This window comes from Callithrix jacchus, chromosome 13, assembly GCF_049354715.1.
Source record: "Callithrix jacchus isolate 240 chromosome 13, calJac240_pri, whole genome shotgun sequence".
In the NCBI taxonomy this organism is placed as follows: domain Eukaryota; kingdom Metazoa; phylum Chordata; class Mammalia; order Primates; family Cebidae; genus Callithrix; species Callithrix jacchus.
In genome coordinates this window covers 70,744,228-70,760,963 of record NC_133514.1, presented here as the reverse complement: position 1 = coordinate 70,760,963, position 16,736 = coordinate 70,744,228, and the positions used below count along the sequence as shown (strand labels likewise).

At 36.9% G+C, this 16,736-nt stretch overlaps 1 pseudogene; it reads left to right on the top strand.

Annotated features, from left to right (window-relative positions):
- The first annotated feature begins 1,918 nt into the window (after positions 1–1,918).
- The window catches only part of LOC100404095 (proliferation-associated protein 2G4 pseudogene), a 29,309-nt pseudogene continuing 14,491 nt past the window's right edge, over positions 1,919–16,736 (top strand).

Sequence of the window (16,736 nt, the reverse complement as noted above, 5' to 3'; positions counted from 1 at the left end):
ATAGAGTTTGGTTTTGTGTCCCTTCCCAAATCTCATGTCAAATTAAAGGAAGGACCTGGTGGGAGGTGACTGAATCATGGCAATGAATTTCATTCTTGTTATTCTCATGATAGTGAGTGAGTTCTCATGAAATCTGATGGTTTAAAAGTGTGTGGCACTCCTCCCTTTGCTCTCTTTCTCTCCTGCTTCACCATGGTAAGACAGGCTTGCTTACCCTTTGCTTTCTGCCATGTTCATAAATTTTCTAAGGCCTCCCAGCCATGCTTCCTGTGCAGCCTACGGAACTGTGAGTCAATTAAACCTCTTTTCTTTATAAATTATCCAGTCTTAGGTAGTTCTTTACAGCAGTGTCAGAACAGACTAATATAAGTTTAAAGACTAAACTATGGCCGGGTGCAGTGGCTCACACCTGTAATCCCAGCACTTTGGGAGGCTGAGGTGGGTGAATCTCTAGGTCAAGAGATTGAGACCACCCTGGTGACATAGTGAAACCCTATCTCTACTCAAAATACAAAAATTAGCCTGATGTAGTGGCAGGCATCTGTAGTCTCAGCTGTTTGGGAATCTGAGGCAGGAGAATTCCTTGAACCCAGGAGACAGAGGTTGCAGTGAGCTAAGATTGTGACACTGCACTTCAGCCTAGGCAACAGAGACAGACTGTCTCAAAAAAAAAAAAAGACTAAAATATAAAATAATTCTGTAGTCTAAGTTTATGCTAATAGAGACTGCATATATCTATAATCCTGAAGGTTTTTGCACTAGTGCCCTCCCTTAATCTTCTAGGGTTTTCTCTCTTAATTCTAAAGTGTGTGAAAGTTGAGCTAAGGACCAATATATTAAAAAAGTGTTGGCTGAAGCAATTTACTGACACCAGTTTTAATAGCAATTGTGATAGTGATATTGCCAATTGGCAGAACAACAAAATGAAATCCAGGGTAAACCTTTTCTTAAAAATAATTGTGTAAGATGTTAAAGTTCAAAAAGACTGGATAACCTGAGGCCTTAGCCATACTTGGAAATTGAAAATGGCAGTTGTACTATGGGGGAAAACACGTTTGTGTAATTTTCAGGCTGTAAGAAAGCAATTATTTTCATTGGTCAGAAAGATCACACTCGATAGTTTTTCATTCCTATTTTTCAAGCTAATAGCTTCCAGGTTGTTTCACCAAGTCACCTAACTTTCAAGACAGCATGCCTTAAAATACCATAATATTGTGATACTTAGTAGAGAGTGAAATGCTTGAAACTCTGGAACTCTCAGGTATATCCACTGGAAATATTTTAAGAGTAAGGTTAAGTTATGAACAATTTGACTCTGAGACAGCATTTCTCAAAACAAGTTTCAAGAATTACCAAAGTCAGACTCTTTAGGGTTGGGTCCTAAGAAGGTAAATATTTAAGGAGATCCTGCTACTGGCAGAAGTCAAAGTCTACTGATTAGTTGTGTAAACATACGAAAGCAAGTGAATAGTATCATATCGGCTCCAATAAGAATGATACTGATACTTTCTGTTTACAAAATATCTTTTGTGTACCAGCTTTGCCCACATTATTTCATTCAATACTTGTTACAGCTCTAAAAGGCAGGTAGCAGTTCAGTATTTTACAAATTTGGAAACTGAGAGGTAGAGACCCTGGGTAAATGGCAGAGTCAGGCTTTCTACTCATGTTGATTCTCATTGTAGTATATTTGATGGTCATTTAAAGTGGCTCATGTTTAATTTTAATAGCAATGCAGCTCTTCTAGTGATCAGATATTTATAAAAGCTACTTAAGTATTGAGTGCTCAAGGTCTCTAATGCCTAGATATGTTGGCCCTTGGAAGATAAATAGAAGTATAAAACATAATGCCATTCTTCAATGAGCTTACAATTTAGAGTGAGAATGAAAACATGTAGGGCATAGATGTAAAACGGCAATGCAGGGTAGCTCAGAGGAGGAGGGACCCTTCGTAGTGCTGGACTTGGGAAGGTGTCCAGAAGACATCTACATGAAGAGTAAGTAGGAGGACATTCCAGACAGTTAATATTTAAGACAGTTAAATTTCGCATCCCTGCTCTAAGTCACTTATATTTAAATCATGAATCCATTTGTCATCCTAATCTTTAAGAGGTCTCCAATTAAAATTGTAATGTCATATACAATGGTGTATATAAATCTGTCCATAAGAAATTACTCGGCTCTATTTGCTTGACATTTTGGCGGATCTTGAAGGTAGGTGAGAGATTACCTTTTCTGACTCCATTTTTCACAGATGAAAAAACTCAAGTTTAAAAGGTAAAGGGACTGTCCAAGGTCATTCAATTTGCCTATCACAGTTCAGTGAAACAATGTTATTGTCAGCACTGGAAATGGTTTTCAATTTCTGCTCATTGCCCTTTAGCAAGAAAAACCGTAAGGGATATATGCTTTAAAAGAAAACACATTCCTAAAGTCTTCTAGGAACACTCAATGGAAATGTGTTGTATTTTTATATCACTTCAGATTATAGATTGCTTTGTTGCTTCCAGGTCACAGTAGCAGGGGATTTATAGTCATAACCAGGGAGAGAACAGAGATGTCACGTTGCTATCTACATAACACAATTCCATAGCATTTTTATTTTGAAGAATTCAATAAACTTTGCAAATATGGTTTAACTAAGCTTCACTGCAGGGCAATCTAAGGTAGAGGAAGGCGACAAGGATTTTTAAAAAGAAACGTGATATTTGGAAAATGAAATAGTTGTGAGGAACTCCTGGATTTCATTGTCATTTATTGATCTCAAAGGTGGGTTAGTGTCCTTCTACAAGTGATGCATTGCACAAAAAATGATGTCCTTTTTCTCAATGATGACATATTTTAAAGTCAAAGATATGTCTTGTCTTTAAATAATTGTTTAATTCTGTTAATTCAGAAAACATCTACTGAGTAAGTACATATATAGGCACTTTGGTACATATTGTGGATTAAAGTAGGAAACTAAAAATGAATCTTATAGTTCCTGATAACAAGAAATCTACACTCTAGTAGGGAAATAAGAAAATGTATGAAAATCACTGTTATTCACAGTATAGCATGAGAAGTGTTTATTGACTCTATAAAAGAATAGTTAAAAGCTCTATAACAGAGGAATGACTTTAACAAAGAGCACTCATTTTTGGCCTTACGTCAATTAAATTCATAAGGTTGAAGCTTAGGAATCTTAATATATCCTCTTTCTGTATTCTCTGTTTTTACAAATGACTTGGATAAAGATTTAGATGACATGACAATCAGAATTGTGAATAGTATGAGGCTTGGAGGGATAGAAGAGAAGTTGGATGATACATTTTGGATCTAAAGTGATATTAATAATGTGGAAAGATTAGCTACATTTAATAATGAGACGTAACAAAATAAATGTAAAGTTCTGTATTTGAATGCAAAAAGCTGTAGCTTCATTTGGAAAAGAAAACTGTAGTAGTAATAATAAAATCTTGTATTTAGAATTTAAAATATGTGCCAGACACTCTACTATATGCTTTGTATATCATCTCACTTAACCTTTACAATAATCCTATGCAATGGGCCTGTTATTATCCTTGTTTGATAGATGAAGATACTAAGCTTTGGGTAAGTTAAATAATTGGCCCTAGATCAACCTGGATTTGAAGTATGGTCTGATTATAGCAGAGTGTGGACTTTCCTTAATTTCTTAGTTATGACAAGTAGGAGCACCCTCTGGGCACTTAATTATAAAATAATAATAATAATAATTTGATTCTGAGCTCCTTATTAGAACTTTCTTGTGTAAAATGCTAGTTAATAACATGCATATGAATAACTTTTTGTGGTCTTTAAATTTAAAAAGTTGTAAGTACTTTATAAAAAATCATTTATTTAATATGTTTCATGAGTTATGTTTTTCTAGATGTGTTTGATGGACTGAAAATTTTATATCATTAATATTTTTAATGAAAATAATTCTTGATAGAGTGTATTATGATTTTTAAGTAACCACTATTATTATTTCTGCTAAGTGACCCTAACATCTTCATTAGCTTGCATTGCATTTCTAGAGCTTTTACCTTCTCATCCATCTGTTCTTCTATCCGTGGGAGAATAAACCTTACTTAGCTTGCATAACATCAAAATATGTTTTTATAAATCTCACTAACAAATAGGATCTCTGCTTGGCACTGTGATCATAGAGTCAAATATATTTTAAAGTAGAATTTAAAATTGCCTTCCTGTGTTAAAAAATAGCATTTAAAATATCTTTCTAAGGACCAAGCATTTAAAATATGGCAATCCATTAATAACTTTCATGTGGTTATCTGTCTCTCCGTAGTAAGTCTTGCATTGCCTTTCTACTAATGAGCACATTTATACTTCATTTGTATAAACAAATGCTTGCTTAAACATGACCTTGGAAAACAAGTTCAGGAAAGTTGGGATGTCTTTATGTGACAGGATAACATAGACTTAAAACAAATTTTTAGTACAGTAAAACACAATCTACTAACTTTCAATGCCCAATTCAAATAAAGACTAACTCTTGTAAAAAAAAAAAAAGTGACACCAAACATCCCAGTTATAAAGCCAAAGAAAACGAAGTTAGTATTAACAGGCCCAAAGCAAAGACCTCTAAACTTTGCTGTCAGTAATGATAGCGCTGGAATGCTCCACAACCAACAATCTTAGGAAAGAAAGAGATGTTTATGGTGATAGTCTAAATCACCATTTGTCCTTCATTTTTCCCTCCTCTTTCCAAGCAGAGATTTGGGCCAAGGCTGAATGCTTAAGCTGTTTAAAAAGAATTTCCTTCCCAGATTTGGCTATCTAAAAATAGCACAGTCCTGAGAGAAAGAAAACATGAAACTCTGTCTTAGATGGAGAACAGAGATCATGAAGCCCTTGGATTGTGTTGCCCCATTTCTACACACATCCACAGGAATATGGCAACATTCAGAGATGCCAGAAGAACGGTGTCTCTGAGAGGCAGGACCACATGCAGCCATTCATCCAACATTCATTGAAACTTTCTATTTGCCAAGCACTGATATAGGCACTTGAAATACAGCACTACACAAATAAAATATCACTGCCTGCCAAGAATGTATATGCTAGTTAGAAAAGACAGTTAATAAACAATGATAGTCATAGATACAAATAGAGCATGTTCAAATGCAACAATTGCAATAACAAAAACAAGGTGATAGGGACTGACAGGGACAGCCGACAATTTCAAATACAATCAATACAATAGGCCTCACTGAGCCTTCCTCTCTTTGTAAGGTAAAACTTTAGTAAAGACATTAAGGAGGCAAGTTGCTTAGCTATGGAGATGATCAGGAGGAAGAGTGATTTAAGCAGAGGAAACAGCTAGTAAAGACCCAAAGAAAGGAATGTTTTTGAAGTTGCTGTTTTTTTTGTTTTTTGTTTTTTTTTTTTGGAGACAAAGTCTTGCTTTATCACCCAGGCTGGAGTGCAGTGGCATGATCTCAGCTCACTGCAACCTCTGCCTCTCAGATTCAAGTGATTCTCCTGCCTCAGCCTCCTGAGTAGCTGGGACTACAGGTACCCACCATTACGCCCAGCTAATTTTTATATTTTTAGTAGAGATGGGTTTCAGAATGGTCTCAGTCTCCTGACCTGAGCTGCCCAAAGTGCTGGGATTACAGGCATGAGCCACCATGCCCAGCCTGTTTTTGAAGTTTTTGAGGATGAAAAGGAGGCCTGAGTAGCAAAAGGAAGTGCATGTTTGTGGGAGAGAGTGGTGAGGCAATCCTGGTCTTGCTGCCATTGTAAAACTTGGTTTTTATTGAATGAAAGAGTTTAAAAGGATTTTGACCCGAGGAGTGGTGACATAATCTTTGTTTTCAAAGGATCCCAGGGTTACTGCTCTGAGAATAGACACTGGGAGCATGGGGAAACAAGGCTCAAAACCAAAGGACTAATTAATAGACTAAACCGGGGAATGTCTAATTGCAGCTTGAACCAGTCCATAGCAGTGACGGTAAAGAAAAATGGTTCAATTGTGGATCTAGATTGAAGGTAGAATGTTGAAGGACTGCCTTGGATATCAGATCGGAGAGAAAGCCCACAATTGATAATAAAGAATCAAATATCTCCACTTTATGGCTTTTAGTGTTGTAGAAAAATCATACCAGTTTCACATGCAAGTAGCAGTGCCTGAAAGGAACACACTAATCTGGAAAATGAAGACATCATTGGTAACAACCCAAAGATGAAAAATCTCTTTTTGATTTTTCTGGGCACCATAGAAAGCCCTGAAATTTGTACATCACCCACATGTGGGAGAGGGAGGAAACTTTAACAATTTAAATTGCCTTTCCCTATAAAATGTCTAATGTAAGTACTCTAAGTAATACACACTTAAACATGTCATAAAGGCACAATTTGTGAAAATATTCACAAACCGAGCACACCTGTGAAACATAAACCACTCTTTGAAACCATTGCTTCATATTCTCTTTCACTTACTACCCTGGTCGACTGTAACCACCAAACTGACTTCTAAGATCATAGCTGAATTTTGTATGTTTTTATATAGCAGATATGCTTGGGGTATCACTTCTTTCAGTCCACACGTTGTTTGGGGATCTATCCATATTGTTGCTTGTAGTCATTGTTTATTCATTCTCTTTGCTGTACTCAGGGAGAGCAAACTTTTTTCTATAAAAATCCAGACAGTAAGTATCTTAGAGTTTGCAGGCTGCATAGAGTCCTCAGTTTGCTGTTATTCTTGTTTGTTGGTTGTTTTTTGTTGCTGTTTTTAAAACCTTTTAAAAATGTAAAATTTATTCTTAGCTCGAGTGCCAGTAATAAAACAGGCTGTGAGCTGTATTTGACCAGCAGGCCGTCCTTTGTCAAGCCTGCTCCACAGCAGTGTGATGTGGCTACACTGCCATGTACTTATCCATTCAGCTGTTGAAGGGCATTGGGAAAGCTTCCAGTTTGGGGCTTGGGAACATTTTAGTACATGTCTTTTGGTGCAAATATATACACGTTCTCATTAAGTACATACCTAGAAATAGAATTGCTAGGTGTATAGTGGGATGTCATTGTGGTTTAACATGCGTTTTCTTAGTCATCGATGAAGTTAAGCACGTTCTCATACTATTTTGTTGGCCATGCACACATAAAAATCAAAGTAAAAAATATGAAAATTATGCAACATAATTTTTAATTTGGAGCGGCTATGATTATTTAATGACATTCCAGTGGCTTCCATTTCACTTAGAATAAAATCCAAGCACCTTATTTTGGACTGCACACCTTGACAGAATCTGATCCCAGTCCCTGCTGACCTCACAGACCTAATTTCATGTCAGTCTTCTTCGGATCAAAGTCTTCAGCTAGTATGACCTTTAAAAATTCCTTAAACGTGTCATGTTCCTTCTTGTTTCAGGGCCTGTGCACTAGCTGTGTCCTCAGCCTAGAATAATCTTACCTTGATCTTCCTATGATTAGCTCCTTCTTTTCATTCAGGTGCCTGTTTAAATGTCACTTGCTCTGCAAATCCTTCTCTGTTCGCCCCATCTAGCCAACCTGCCAGTCACTCTCCTTCCTGTCCATCTCTACCTGCCACTCATTGTTACTGAAAAGTTTAGGAATCATATTTATCTTATTCACTAGAATAGTGCCTATACAGAGTATGCTCTCAATAAATGAGTGTGCATATGAGATATGTCAGTTATGAGTTCGAGCCCTTCTCCAGCACTTATTAGAAAAGCATCTCTACCAATAGTCCCAGTGCATAGTCACCAGGTCTGAGATATGATTTGTTACCAAGGTGGACTGACTTGAAAAGATGACTTTGGCTTCTGATCAGGTTTTCTTCAGGAATCTAAACCAGGAAACAAGGAAAGAATTGCCAAAAAGCAGTGACGTCTGCCTCTGAAAGATCATGAAGCAGGACTGTGGTTGGGGACACTGTGACAAGGAGTAAGGAGGGAAGAAACTAGAAGTCAACAGAGGAAAGCAACTGAGAGTGAAAGAGAAAGAAGCATTCCCACTTCGAGTAGCTGGGAAGCAACTGCAGGTTACTGGAATGAAGTTCTCTCACAGCCTAGTTCTCTAGAATCATTTCGGGTCTAGAGCAAATCCCCAGATCCCTGAGACCCACACCATGGTGGCTTCTCCATTAGAGTTCCATGGGATTTTGCTTGGACTTAAAACAAGTCGTCCTTTGTTGGGAGTAGCTTAAACAAATCCCATTCCTTTGATGCAAATAGAGTCTGACTATAATATTACAGTGGCCTACGGGTGAACACTTAATTATCAGTTGATTAATATTTGTTTATCGAACATGAGATCAATTCACCATTAAGAAGGAATTGAACCATGGCAAGTTCAAGCTATTACGTATAGGAAACTGGGACATGGCTTTACAACAAAATAAGAGAGTACAGCTGCAATATTTTGTTTGCTGCAAGTTCTTCCCCTCTTGGCATTCAGTAGGCACCTTGCATTTCAGTGATAATCTGCAGCCCCCTGCAGTGAGAACAGCAGCCTACACCTAATCAGGGACAATCATAAGTAAGGATATTTTGCACCATTTGGCTATAATTAGACCAGCTTTCTTTTTAGTGATTCATTAGTATACTTTGCTTTCAGAACTAACACACTCAATCTAAATTCCTCTGTAAGTAGTGGCAGAGTTGTGGACCAAAATGAGAACTATTGATAGCAATAAGAATGACCAAGAAGGAAACAGAAAGGGATATTGCTGTTTTTCTCCATTCCCAAATTGCAAATCGGACAAATGCAGCAACCTGTTTACCAGTACGTTTTAACAATAACGTCTGTGCATTGTACTCTCAAAGAAGAGCTGGCTGATAATTAGACTCTCGCAGCACTGTTAGACTTGCTCATAAAATTATTTTAATCCCAATTTCTCCTTTCTATTTCAAGAAGGGAAATATCATAACATGAAATCCACACATCCTTCACCTGGCCATCATCTCCTGTTGTTTTTACTGTATGAATCATATGAATTTCATAGCTTTTAATGGAACCAACTTTCACATAGAGAGTATTTGTAGCCATTGCTATTTCAATATGGAAAAACCAGTCCCAGTAATAAGAAAAGGAATATCTGTTTATTTATTGAAATAAAGATTAAGTATTGAATAAGCCCTCAAATGAAGGTATATTGTAGGTGCTAAGGAAAGATGACTGCAAAGATATGGAGACAAAAGAGAGTAGTGTCTGCACTGAAACTCTTCTCAGGTCCAGAAAGTTCTTCAGCTTCATTATGAATACAAATCGTTTGGGCGTCTTATTATCTGAATCAGTAGTTCTTGAGTGAGGCCCAAGATTCTGTGTTTCTCACAAAACCCTACTGATGCAATGCTGCTCATCAGAGGAGCATGCCCTGAATTGCATGGGTCTAGGGATGTGATCTCCAATGGAAATATAATGTGAGTCACATTTAAAAAGTAAAAAGAAATAAACAAGGTTAGTTTTAACAATATATTTCACTTAACATGTATCTAAAATATTTTAATATATAAATGACATATATTAATGAGATATTTTTCTCTTTTTTAAATATGCCTTCAATATCTGGTGTATAGGTTACACCTACAGCTCATCTCAATTTGAATGACTCACATTTCAAGTGCTCAATAGCTTCCATATTGGTGGTATGAGTCTAGAGGATAATTCTTACTTTGAACTCCAGGAACATACATGAACCTATGAATCATTGGTCAGTAGCTCCCTATCCCAGTGAGTTCTGTAATCTATCACAGCATGCATTTGGCTCGTTGACTTTTATGCGAAGCTGAATATTCAAATTTAACCATGAGAAGTTATTTAGTGGGTGTGTGAGGTGAGTTTAATGAATCATTAGTACTCTTTAACATCCTATAATTAAGGGAATTAACTTTTTTCAGATTGCTAAATCTTGAAAAGCAAAGAGAAGGACCAGACTAGGTGTATTTTTATAGAAAATAGTGGAAATATGAAGGAAATGAGAAATGGTATGAAATATAGGCCAACTGAGAAAAGTAAAATTACATGACATTTCATAGTAGGGCTCTTTGGACAGTGGACTAAGTTGGAAAGGGCTGAGGATGTTATCTTGAGTGGTGAAAGTCAAAGAGGCATAGCATACTTAGAGTGAGGTGCCATGTGACTTCATTTTGAAATCAAGGAATCAATATGCTATAGCATATCATCATTGTTTAAATTTAAAGTAGTGCATCTAAATCCAGAGTGGGAGTGACAGTGTCTGAGAATCGTCAGGGAGGACTTTTTCAATGACATGCAAGCCTACAGAGATTCTAATTACTTCCTCCTCCCAACCCAGCCACATTACAGAAAGCAGTAATGACTCATTCTTTGTAATTGTTACATAATGTATCTCTAAAGTCAAAAACCATATATTTCAATGTATTCTTGATTAGATTTTATTTATTGTAACCAATAGTTTATTCAATCTTTGGGGGTAGAACATATACCAATACTCAAATTCATTTCTGTTTTTCACTTATATTTGATTCATTAATTCCTTTTTCAAATTATTAATATTTATTTATTTTGAGACAGAGTCTTGCTCTGTCTCCCAGGCCGAAGTGCAGTGGTGTGATCTTGGCCCACCACAACCTCTGCCTTCTGGGTTCAAGCAATTCTCCTGCCTCATTCTCCTAAGTAGCTGGAATTACAGGCACGTGCCACCACGCCCAGCTAATTTTTGTATTTGTTTTAGTAGAGATGAGGTTTTATCATGTTTACCAGGCTAGTCTTGAACTCCTGACCTCAGGTGATCCGCCCACGTCAGCCTCCCAAGTGCTGGGATTACAGGCATGAGCCACCACCCCTGGCCTCATGCCTTTTTAAATAATAATAAAAAAAAATATGGCTAGATGCTACATAGAATAAATCGGTTACTCTTGACCATTTCAAGAAATTTCTTTTCCAAACCTTTGAATTTAGATATCATTTAAAGATCTTATTCTGTTAACTTGCCTCTGCCTTCCACCCTCATGAATTTTTAGGCTACATAATTTCATGTTGTAGCTACTTCTCTCCCTGCAGCAATTAGAAGGTACAAATACCCATGTTCAGTATAATAAAACCTCACGAATGCCAACCGTGCAAATCTAGAATGTGTATGAATTCAGACTTAGTTAGAACTACCATTTATTCTTGTGGCACCATGTGTTCTTCTTGAATGCACACAAATTTAATCTGCAGGTTTAATCACACAATTTAAATCTATTTAAGCTTCTTGATCATACCAAATTTTATATAATGTACTTGTTCATAAATAATCTTCTTTATATTAAGGCCAGTGTGGAAGGATCTCTATTTTTCTGCATTCATTAGCCATTAATTGTATGCATATATAACTGTGGGTCAGGGAAGGAAATTTAATTTAAGACCTTCTATAAAAATGATATTCTATTAATTTACTATGGTCTAAGTTTTATCTTTTCCTAAATTTATTGTTCCATACAACATGGATTGGAAAGAAATCTCCTAAAGGTTCTTAAAAGTACACTGACCACCGAAACCCACACACAGTAAGTGTATAAATAAGTCTTTTCATGCATTAAATGCTATGAGGCTGGAGTTGAGGGTCTTAATGTCTTATGCCTAAGGTTTCTTGACTTTTTCTTTTTATTCAGCTGAAATGTTCTATAGAAAACAAACAATAGCAGGCCGGGTGCTGTGGCTCACGCCTGGAATCCCAGCACTTTGGGAGGCCGAGGCAGGTGGATCACGAGGTCAAGAGATCAAGACCATCCTGATCAACATGGTAAACCCTGTCTCTACTAAAAATACAAAATAAATAAATAAATAAATAAATTAGCTGGGCGTGGTGGTGTGTGCCTGTAATCCCAGCTACTCAGGAGACTGAGGCGGGAGAATTGCCTGAATCCAGGAGGTAGAGGTTGCGGTGAGCCAAGATCGTGCCATTGCACTCCAGCCTGGATAACAAGAGAGAAACTCCGTCTCAAAAAAAAAAAAAAAAAAAAGAAAGAAAGAAAACAAGCAAGGAACTAAATAAACTATGTAATATAGAGCTTTAGTGTCTGTGCTGACCAAAAACTGTCCTAAATTGAAAGCTCATTCCTTAAAGACTAGGTCTTTTAAATAGACTCTAGTCAGTAGTTAGCCTACACATCTTCGTGCTTTTGCTCACAGGCAATCTAGAGTCTTAACTTGCAACTTCTTTTGCTTAATGGAAAATACCCAAGTAGTCATTTTTACACGTTCTTTTATTCGTATCATCTATTTTGATTGTGAATATTTTCATCTAGTATGATGGGCCAGTATATAATTTCTTTTCTGTTTATGTGTCTAGTTCCTGAGGCTTATAAAAATCACTTTAAATCAAGGGGTCTGTTGCTTGGCCACACTAGGAGAGCTCCAGGGTTATACAACATTTGCAGAATTTGGTTGCTTTCTTGCTTTCTTCACTTCTACCATGGCTTAATGGTTTATGTTTTACAAGTTCATTCTCCTTCCACCTAAGTTATAGACTATTAAATGAATTTATTTTAATTACCTTATTCCCATTTTCCTCACGTTGTCATAATTTCTCTTCATGCTTAATTTGTTAGCTACTTTAATGGAGGGAAAAGCGTTCTCTGGTCTTTCTAAGCATCAGAATTGGATGGGGTATGGTAAAGATGCTAACAAAGACCAACTCATGGCAAGTTGTTGATTGTGAATTGGTGAGCCTGTTAAAAGAAGGCAGAAAAAAATCCATAGCTTCAATATTTTAAAGAGATGGAATAGTCAAATCATAAATTGAGGCAGTTTTCAATATAAGCAGAAATGTGACAACCAGAATGACTTCAAACCGCTTATTTTTATTTTTCCAACTGATATTGTCAGAAAACCGTATCACTATGCTATCCCTTACCTAATAGTAGTAATTTTGATATAGTTGTTTTTGACAAATGGACAAAAGATAAGTAAGTTGAGCTATTTTAATAAAACTTGCATCATTTCTTTCATACACACATAAATATTTTGATTATTGTTATTTTCTTGTATTTTATCATTTGGTTTTTATCTCATTATATCATCTTGATTATGAGGGATTTTTTTTCTAAATGAAAATAGATAAAATTAGTATATGTTTTTCCTGTGTTATAATGTAACCATTATATCTATAATATGTGCAAAATCTATGTCTGACAAAAATGTAAAAAGCAGATGCAGTGACTCTGACAGATGTGGTTGGAGTTTTGATCTGTGTGGCAATGCACAGTTTTCCTTACTTCTGTGAGCCTCGCCTTTCTTATCTTTGAAATAGACATATGCCCTGTCTGACATAATTACCCTCTCTGCTTGAAAATCTATGTGCCAAAAACATTTAGTTGCTTCATGTTCTTTTTTTAAAAATTTTAATTTTTAGTTCTGGGGTGCATGTGCAGGATGTGCAGGTTTGTTACATAGGTAAACGTGTGTCATGGTGGTTTGCTGCACCTATCAACCCATCACCTAGGTACTAAGCCCTGCATGCATTAGCTATATTTCCTAATGCTCTCCCTCACCCCCTGACCATCCCCAGTGTGTTTTGTTTCTCCCCCCATCTGTCCATGTGATCTCATTGTTCAGCTCCCACTTATGAGTGAGAAGATGCAGTGTTTGTTTTTCTGTTCCTGTGTTAGTTTGCTAAGGATAATGGCTTTCAACTTCATCCATGTCCCTGCAAAGGACATGATCTCATTCCTTTTTATGGATGCATAGTATTCCATGGTGTATATGTATGACATTTTCTTTATCCAGTCTATAGTTGTTGGGCATTTGGGTTGATTCCATGTCTTTGCTATTGTGAATAGTGCTGCAGTGAACATATGCATGCAAATATCTTTGTACTAGAATGATTTATATCATGTTCTTTTTCACTTCTCTTCCTTTAAGCTGTGTTCTGCCTGGAAGGCTCTCCTCCACTCTTCGACCAATTCCATGCCTGGCTCAGTCCTAAATCTTTTAGAGCTCAGCTGTTTCTTTCTACAAGAAAGCTTTGCTGTGTGCTGGTGACCCCTTCCCCTTCTGCTTAGGCCTCTATGTTCCAAGTGCCTTTGCTGTCTTCCCACACCTCCAGCACCATTGCCATCATTGGACCTAACAGAGTGTGCTGCGAATGTATTTATGTGTCTCTACTGCTTAACAGCCTGAGACCACCTGTGCCTTATTCATCACTTTCTCCTCTTTGTTTATCCCAGTGCCTGATGCATGGGCTAAAGCTTGTTAGAAACCATCATCTCCCTGCCAGAGTTCCCAAGTCTCTCTAGATCCATGCAACCGTGTTGTGTTCCATGGTTTCTAGGGCATATTAGTCATAGTGCCCCACACATTCTACATCTTTTCTATTTGTCTCCTTATCTACATTGCAAGATCTTCGAAATTCTAATAATTCCAATTCTAATTGAAAAATTCCACCTCACTCATCCTGCTGTCTTCAGAGCCTTCTATAAGATCTGGCATAGAGTAGTCTTATATAAGACCCATGCAAATTGAGCCAGGCACAATGGCTCACACTTGTAATCTTAGTGCTTTGAGAGGTGGACTATTTGAGCCTGGGCAGTTCAAGACCAGCCTGGGCAACAGGGCAAAACCCTGTCTCTACAAAAAAAAAAAAAAAAAAAAATACAGAAATTAGCCAGGCATGCTGGAGCATGCCTACAATCCCAGCCACTCAGGAGGCTGAGGTAGGAAGACTGCTTGAACCCAGGAGGTGGAGATTGCAATGACCTCAGATCGTACCACTGCATTCTATACTGGGTGACAGGAAGAGATAAAGGAAAGAGAAAAGAAAAGAAAGAAGCAGAGAAGAGAGAAAGAGAGAAAGAAAAAGCGAAAGAAAGAGGAGCAAATTGAAATGAATATTTTGAAAGCTCATCCCTTAAAGACTAGGCCTTTTAAGGCCTTATGTTGGTCATAATCATTACCAGTCTCCAGTTAAGGGAAGTCAAACCACATTCTTGTTAGTAAGAATCCAGCAATAGTTAATTGATAAAGATACTATAATATCTTTACATACATTATATGTGGACATCTCTATGTACATTAGAAATTCATTGAAATAAAAAAACCATATTATTTTTTCTGTGAAAACAAAGTATAGCTTTTAGATTGAATGTCAAAATTATGTTCATTGGTCTGTAAACGATCCCTGTTTAAATGCTGTCTGGAGGCAGCACTTAACGTTATGAAAGGAACTTCAGATATGCTTTCAAAGATTAACTTCCAACTCAATGATCCATTGTGAGGTCTTATTGCTCCACATAATAATAGACTCTACCTTATTGGGTCATTTGTTAAAATCATACCACTTAATTTGGTACAATGCCATGTGTAGTTATTACTCAACCTCAGCCAGGCCTTCCATGAGTTTATCATTCCTCTCATTCACTCCTACTTAACTCCCTAGCTTATTCTCTGTAACAGATAATCCGAACATTTTACACTCATTGCAAATTCAAAACTGCAGTTTGGAGCTTGCGCGCTCAGCTGACTTTGCCTCCTACTTCAGTGATACAATCAATGGCAACTAATGTGGATTTCTGCCCTTTGTAAACCTCTCTGACTTCACATATGATTCCTGCTCACCCTCTCTTCTATCGCTCTTCTTCTCTTTCTCCCCCCACCACATGACCATTCCATCTTCTTCTTTCCTGACAGCTTTCTAGAAAACATTCTATTTTAACACCATATGTAATTCCCAGACTCCCCTCTCATTGGAAAGGTCACCTAACAGCCATTTTGTTAAAGTCAACGGTGGTCCTTTCTTATTTTCATACAACTCAAGCTTGCCAATGAATAGCTTTGGCATCAAATATGGCTTGGAGGCTTTTAGTCTCTCCCACCATGATTTCTGCTACCACCCCTCACCCGGCTCAAGTTATACTCCATACAATGCAATCTAAATAAAAATTGTTTTCTTCCTCTAAAAATACATCACAAAGGCTAGTGTGTTTACTAGCTTTCCTTACTGCTAAGCACCTGGTATGTGAAATTCTATAGGCATTAGAACTGCAGTATTTGAAATTGATGGACATCTATTTTTGTAAAATCTTTCCTGCACCCAAGATAAAGCTTTCTTCTATTTCTCCTCCTGTGCACTCTCTCCTACTATGACTCTTTTGTCTCTGCTGGTCCCCATATTCAGGATTTCTCTTAGGATCTAGCCTGGGCTCTTTCCTCTCCTAGGGTCATTTCATTCATTCCTTTGGCTCCAATTATCACTTTTCTCCTAATCACTCCTACATTGTCAGCTCAAGGTTTGAACTCACTTTCTTTTAAATTAATTCCTAAATTCACACAGGAGATTATGTAACCATAGGTGTTCTTTAAAAACATACACGAAATATGTGAGTATCTCTAAAAGAAAATAAAATACATTTTATGTAGCAATACTCTCCATGAATTTAACCTAGTTCTCATTTTTATTCAAGAGTAATTGATTTTGCATTCAAGTATTCTCAAAATCTTCTGCAAATCTGGATTCTTTTTTCTTCAGGAATCCCTAACAGAAAATAAAGAAATCCACTTAAAGTGTGTGGCCTAGGTATCCTGATGTCCTATTTAACCCAGAACATGGTAAATACTGTCTACCTTGCACCACTACCCACATGAGTTAGAACTGAAGAGAACAGAACTTCTGATATCTTAAAGAAAGAAATCATTATTTTGATAATGATAACAAAACTTTCCTTAATCTCTAAACAGGGAGCAAATTTCACTGTGATAATCTTGTTTTGAGATTGCTGGTTAACAGA